This window comes from Littorina saxatilis, linkage group LG1 (genome assembly GCF_037325665.1).
Source record: "Littorina saxatilis isolate snail1 linkage group LG1, US_GU_Lsax_2.0, whole genome shotgun sequence".
NCBI classification, from domain to species: Eukaryota; Metazoa; Mollusca; class Gastropoda; order Littorinimorpha; family Littorinidae; genus Littorina; species Littorina saxatilis.
In genome coordinates, this window is record NC_090245.1 from 64,934,795 (window position 1) to 64,941,956 (window position 7,162).

General features: G+C 39.7%; 1 protein-coding gene across 1 annotated transcript in view; it reads left to right on the top strand.

The window, feature by feature from the left end:
* Positions 1-4,696: 4,696 nt before the first annotated feature.
* The window catches only part of LOC138976467 (cAMP-dependent protein kinase type II regulatory subunit-like), a 152,378-nt gene continuing 149,912 nt past the window's right edge, over positions 4,697-7,162 (top strand). Inside the window, exon 1 of the mRNA XM_070349319.1 lies at positions 4,697-5,157. The gene's annotated coding sequence lies outside the window, so the exon portion shown is untranslated. The remainder of the gene's footprint in view (positions 5,158-7,162) is intronic.

Genomic DNA, 7,162 nt, shown 5'->3' on the forward strand with positions numbered 1-7,162 from the left:
AAACAAAGAGACTGCCAACGTTCCAATAACAGACCTTTGTTGTTTCTGTATTCTTTAGGGGCGTGTTCCTAGACGGGAAGTGCTGAGCCTTTAACAGTAGCGCTCCACACGGCCGGACTATAAAGGTCTATGTAATGGAAGCCTTATCGATCCCAAAAGGCAATTCCACCCCATTCCCTTATTACTTTCTTTGACACGGGCTATTGATGGCCGGCAGGGACTATTTCATGAAGCTCGCTGTGTATTTCCATACAGTGTATGATGTTCTTTCTTTCTTTATTTGGTGTTTAACGTCGTTTTCAAGTGTATGATGTGATTATAATGTTAAAGGAGATTCATGAATATATGGAGTAACTTATAAAATAACAAGTCGCGTAAGGCGAAATTACTACATTTAGTCAAGCTGTGGAACTCCCAGAATGAAACTGAACGCACTGCAGTTTTTCACAATGACCGTAGTCCGCCGCTACTGCAAAAGGCAGTGAAAGTGACGAGCCTGTTTAGCGCGGTAGCGGTTGCGCTGTGCTGCATAGCGCGCTTTACTGTACCTCTCTTCGTTTTAACTTTTTGAGCGTGTTTTTAATCCAAACATATCATATCTATATGTTTTTGGAATCAGGAACCGACAAGGAATAAGATGAAACTGTTTTTAAAACGATTTCAGAAATTTAATTTTAATCATAATTTTTATATTTTTAATTTTCAGAGCTTGTTTTTAATCCGAATATAACATATTTATATGTTTTTGGAATCAGAACATGATGAAGAATAAAATAAAAGTAATTTTGGATCGTTTTATAAAAAAATAATTTTAATTACAATTTTCAGATTTGTAATGACTAAAGTCATTCATTAATTTTTAAGCCTCCATGCCGAAATGCAATACCGAAGTCCGGCCTTCGTCGAAGATTGCTTGGCCAAAATTTCAATCAATTTGATTGAAAAATGAAGGTGTGACAGTGCCGCCTCAACTTTTACAAAAAACCGGATATGACGTCATAAAAGACATTTATCGAAAAAAAGGAAAACAAAATTCTGGGGATATCATACCCAGGAACTCTCATGTAAAATGTCATAAAGATCGGTCCAGTAGTTTAGTCTGAATCGCTCTACACACACACACACGCACAGACACACAGACACACAGACACACAGACACACACACACACACACACACACACACACACACACACACACACACACACACACACACACACACACACACACATACACCACGACCCTCGTCTCGATTCCCCCTCTATGTTAAAACATTTAGTCAAAACTTGACTAAATGTAAAAACCCACACATCATTTATAACACTTGCAAAAAGCTTTTGATGAATTTGGAGAAGAAAAACAAATGTGTCATGCTGTTTCACAAAACAGATTTCATTGGCGAATGTGTGGTTTATTTGAAAGAAAGAAACGCGTGTGTGAAAGTGTTGTGAATAAAGGATCAAAACCAAACGAAGGAAGCTTACGAAACCCCTTTGATTGAATTAGAGTGAACAAATGTTTGTGAGAAAAAAAAGCAGGTTCTGTAGAATGAAAATCTGTGGTGTTCATTTGTTTTGCCGTTTCTGTTTGTTTATTCTAAGTGTTTTCCTTTAGCTTATGTGTGTGTGTCATTAGAATATGCTTGTAGCCAGCAGCAGACAATTCGGTCGGTTAGGTTGTCGTCAACAAGTACGTACGTTTTGAGTTTATTTGACGTTTTATCACCCCATCCCTTTTTCAGACACAAACAAGTCAACGAACAAACAGTGCAAAGACAACCCCCCCCCAACTCACACACACACACACAAAATCATTTAAATTGAACAAAAACCAAAATCATTTCATTTGCAATATAATTATGATTGAGCTTTTCTGTCTTTCTTTCTTTCTTTCTTTCTTTCTTTCTTCTCTTTTTACATTTGGTCAAGTTTTGACTAAATGTTTTAACATAGAGGGGGAATCGAGACGAGGGTCGTGGTGTATGTGTGTGTGTGTGTGTGTGTCTGTCTGTCTGTGCGTGTGTGTGTGTAGAGCGTTTCAGAGTAAACTACTGGACCGATCTTTATGAAATTTTACATGAGAGTTCCTGGGTATGATATCCCCAGACATGTTTTTTTGTTTCGATAAATATCTTTGATGACGTCATATCCGGCTTTTTGTAAAAGTTGAGGCGGCACTGTCACACCTTCATTTTACAATCAAATTGATTGAAATTTTGGCCAAACAATCTTCGACGAAGGCCGGACTTCGGTATTGCATTTCAGCTTGGTGGCTTAAACATTAATTAATGACTTTGGTCATTAAAAATCTGAAAATTGTAATTAAAATTATTTTTTTATAAAATGATCCAAAATTACTTTTATTTTATTCTTTATCATGTTCTAATTCCAAAAACATATAAATATGTTATATTTGAATTAAAAACAAGCTCTGAAAATTAAAAATATAAAAATTATGATTAAAATTAAATTTCCGTAATCGTTTTAAAAACAATTTCATCTTATTCCTTGTCGGTTCCTGATTCCAAAAACATATAGATATGATATGTTTGGATTAAAAACACGCTCAGAAAGTTAAAACGAAGAGAGGTACAGTAAAGCGTGCTATGCAGCACAGTGCAACAGCTACCGCGCTAAACAGGCTCGTCACTTTCACTGCCTTTTGCACTAGTGGCGGACTACGTTCAGTTTCATTCTGTGAGTTCCACAGCTTGACTAAATGTAGTAATTTCGCCTTACGCGACTTGTTTGTTTGTTTGATTGTTTGCAGTTGTCGTTTTTCTCTCTTTCTTTCTTTTTTTCTCTCCGTTTTTGTGTGTGTGTTGTTTGTCTTGCTTTGATTTTTTTTGTCGATTTGAACGTCTTAACGTGCTTGAGTATGTCTGTAATTTGATTATAGCAATCTTTGTTCGTGAACAATTATTGACCAGGAAATGTCACTGAAACCCCCTAGTGCGAGTAAAAAAAAAAGGTTATACATATTTCTTTCATGTTTTGGACCACTCCAATATTTATCTTGATTAGTGCAAAAATGGAGAACCCGCATATAAAACTTAGATATCTGCACAGAAACCTGTTCGCAGATATGTTTGTTTCATATGTTTATGCGTTCATGTGTTTCTACTTTTCCTCGTTTTTTCGTTTCTTAGTTCCTTCGTCAGTTCGTTCATCTGTCCGTTTGTCCATGCGTTCGTTGGCTCGTTTGTTGGCTTGATCGTTCGTCCGCTTCTTTGTTTTTGAGTTCAAAGTATGCATCTTTTATTTCTAAACATCATCGATGAAATTAAGTCGGAGCAGCTGTCCAATGTATTTAACACGGCAGTTCTGCGCGCTTTTTAAGAGAGTCGTAATTCTATTCACATGATGTTTATATATTGTGACACGGATCTTAATCTGCTTAAGTTCCTTACAATCATCGACACAAGCTTGATGCACTCATTAGGCAAGATTCGATCTTTTGATGTTTTCAGACGAATACATAAGTAAAGCTATAACGCAGAGCAACTGTCACGTGTTTCCATCTACTGCAACAATACATGCGCTCTGCATTCTTAACTCATAAACAAACAAAAACAAACTCGCAACATTGATTCCATACGTTATATGATTCATAATTTAGATTTCTCTGAGAATACCATGATATAGGAAATGTTTTCCATGTATCAAGTTTGTAGCTTGCGCGTATCAGATTATAGTAAGCATGCAAGCATCCTTAAAGTTAAACCCTGAACAATTTAACAGATCAGTTTTCAATGTAAAGTTGTTAAAACCTACAAAATACATGAAGGTTGTATCGTGTGCGAATCAGATTGTTATAAGCACACACTTCTGAAGTAAAACTTTTGAAAACATTAAAGATTTAGTTTCTAATGTACTGTCGTGTTTTAAAAGGTACAACATTCAGGATGACCTGCCATTTTAATTACTACACATGTAAAACACTCGTAGCTAAAAAGAGATCGATGTTCATTGCATACTTGTGTATAACTATGTTCTATGCCACAACGTGTTCAAAACTTGTAACAGAAATGTGTTCAAAAGTGGAACACTTGTGTTTTGAGTGACCAGAGCACTGCAAAGGCACACGCTCAACAGTTTACACCTGGCAGAACACAGCAAAGACGTTTTGAAAATAACCAGAGTATCGCAAAGCTATAGATATACTCAATCTTCCGCCAACCAGAGCATAGCAAAGCCCCAAACGCCATCGTCCTCTAACCAGACCGGCCATAGCATATCTACACTCAAACTAACAAGAGCCTCGGAAAGCTATAGATACACTCAATCTTCCGCTAACCAGAGCACAGCAAAGCCCCATACACCACTCTTCCGCTAACCAGATCGTATCCGGCATATCCCGGCGAAGCTATACCCAAAATAACCAGAGCATAACTAAGGCACAAAAAAATAGTCTGTTTACGGTAGCATAGGCACACAAAAATAGGGTCGGTAGGTCGGGATTTTTTTTTCTTCCCCCAAAAAATATTTTTAAGTTATTTGCCAAAAAACAAAGACCTTTTTTATTTGAATCATTATTTTTTTTTATATATTTTTTTGTTCTCCCCAAATGCCAAAAAGAAGTCTAGGGTCGCGCGAAAAAATAGGGTCGGTCGGGATACCGTAAACAGACTATTTTTGTTGTGGTCTAAGCACAAAAAAGTCTTCGCCCACTAGTGCTCGGAAACTCAGTGACTCAGTTCTTAACTGTCGCTGCAGACCTCTGGTGTAGGTGGCTCCCTCTCGCCGACACTAACAACAGCACCAACACCTACACCACCAGGCTTCTCGACAACGACCCAGTTCTGTGCGCGTGTGCCACGGCGGTTCATCAACCATCTTTGCAAGCGACGGCGGCGCGCGTTGCTGTGAGCGAAAAGGGGAGAGAAGAAGGAGAAGAGAGAGAGTGTGGAGTTTTCACTGAGAAGTACAAGAAAGCCTCACACAGTTTCCGCGCGGAGTTTTGTAGTCTTGATGTGCCCAGGTGCGTCTAGGTTGTTTTAAATTGCTGCTCTTGTGTATTGGAGATTAGTTTGGTACTTCAAAAGGTGTTTTAATCCAGAAAATCGACTCTTCGTTCTTACATTTAACTGACTGTTCTCACAAAAGTTGTGTGTTTAATTCGGATGCTGCAATATTCCGTGGATTTACCTTCTTTTGAGCAGTGAGTACCGCTATATTTTATTCATGTTTTCACTGTTGTTTAGTAGGGCCGCGATGCAAACTGAAATCACAACCACCCGCGGTCTAGCTTTTAAAATTCGGATTTTAATTGCTGGGAGAGATTGAATTCAGGTTTGAAGCTGGCGGCTTATGTGCAATTTTAGCGACGCGACGGTGATATATGCAGTTTGTATTCAAGTTGCATACAAGCCTGTCGTGGTTACGGCTTTTCTATTCTATTCATGGGGTGAATGAGGCGCTATCACGCTTGACAGCCTCTCAGCTTGATAATGTGTCATTACCGGTTTCCCACCGACACTCAAGTGCACCCGGAAATATGTGACCGGCTGATTCGCAAGCCTTTAAACTGCTTGAAACGAGTTTACATTGTGGTTGTTTGTGCCAGTCAAGTAAAGAGAATAAGTCCTTGGCCAAATTGCACAGACTGTCGCGACCACATACTAAAGCAAACGAGCATGCAAACTGACACATATGCACCACTTTAGAGCACACGCATGATCACACCGCGCAGGCAAGCCCCATCACAGACAAAATCAAACAAACATACAAACAAAGAGAGAGCATTCCGCCAGACAGACATGCAAAAAAAGGTGCGTACGTGCACTGCAAAAGCTCGCCTGCGCGAACGAACAAAAACTGGAAAGAAATGCGACAACAAAATGAAATATGTGCAGACAAAAGAACTAGCAAACGGACAAACGAGCAAACAAACGAATAAGCAAACAGATTAACAAGAAAACAGGCATCTAAGCAAACAAGAAGACTATTTTTTTTGGTTAAAATCAACGGTGAAATTGTGACAGTTCCAGTAAAATCAGGACTAGAAAATGAAATTCGATCTACAGTGCTTTGGCAAGGTCATGCATCCTAAAATCCCATCATCCTTTCGCCTGACACACACACACACACAGGCAAGCACACACACACACACAGGCAAGCACACACACACACACACACACACACAGGCAAGCACACACACACACACACACACAGGCAAGCAACACACACACACACACACAGGCAAGCACACACACACACACACAGACAAGCACACAGACACACACACACACACACACACAGGCAAGCACACACACACACACACACATACACAGGCAAGCACACACACACACACACACACACACACACACAGGCAAGCACACACACACACACAGGCAAGCACACACACACACACACACACACACACAGGCAAGCACACACACACACACACACACACACCAACGTACGCACGCGCGCACGCTCTCTCACACACACACACACACACACACACACACACACACACACACAAACACACACACTCCTGACAGCTTTATGTGCTGATACAAAAAAAGTTGATCAATTTCTTTACGCTTTGGATTGCTTCTCTCAAAGTACTTACAATGAGGTTCTGTGTTTTTTCGACAAGATACATCTGATTACTTTTCGCAATCTATGTTCTCGTATTTATGGGGGCGGCGAAAGGATGACTAGCATAAACTGATTTGCTAATTCTATTTGACTGCAGCAGCAATAATTTAGGGAAATATATGCTTGTTCTTTGAAATCGGTCCTAAGAAGACGTAAAAACAGCCGGCACCTATTTCAGTGTACGGAATCAATTATTCATAACCCCAGCACGGTTTCTCGATGGGATTCTGCCGCTGTTACTGCCGATCTCGTCACGATGAAGCACCATTAGTAGTGAGAACACGCGGTCCGAGGGCATCGTATAGTTCTACCCGGACTGTTGTTAGGGACAAAGACTGACAGTTTAAAGCAACAGTGTTATTGGGCGAACACAATGTTGTTTTGTGTTTCTTGTTATTTGTGTTTGTTTGCTTTGTTGTTGTATACGCTTCCTTTCGTAGGAGTGGTTTTTGGTTTGTTTGTGAGTGTGTCTGTATTTTAGACACACTCACAAACTTACAAAGACACACACACACACACACACACACACACACACACACACACACACACACACACACACA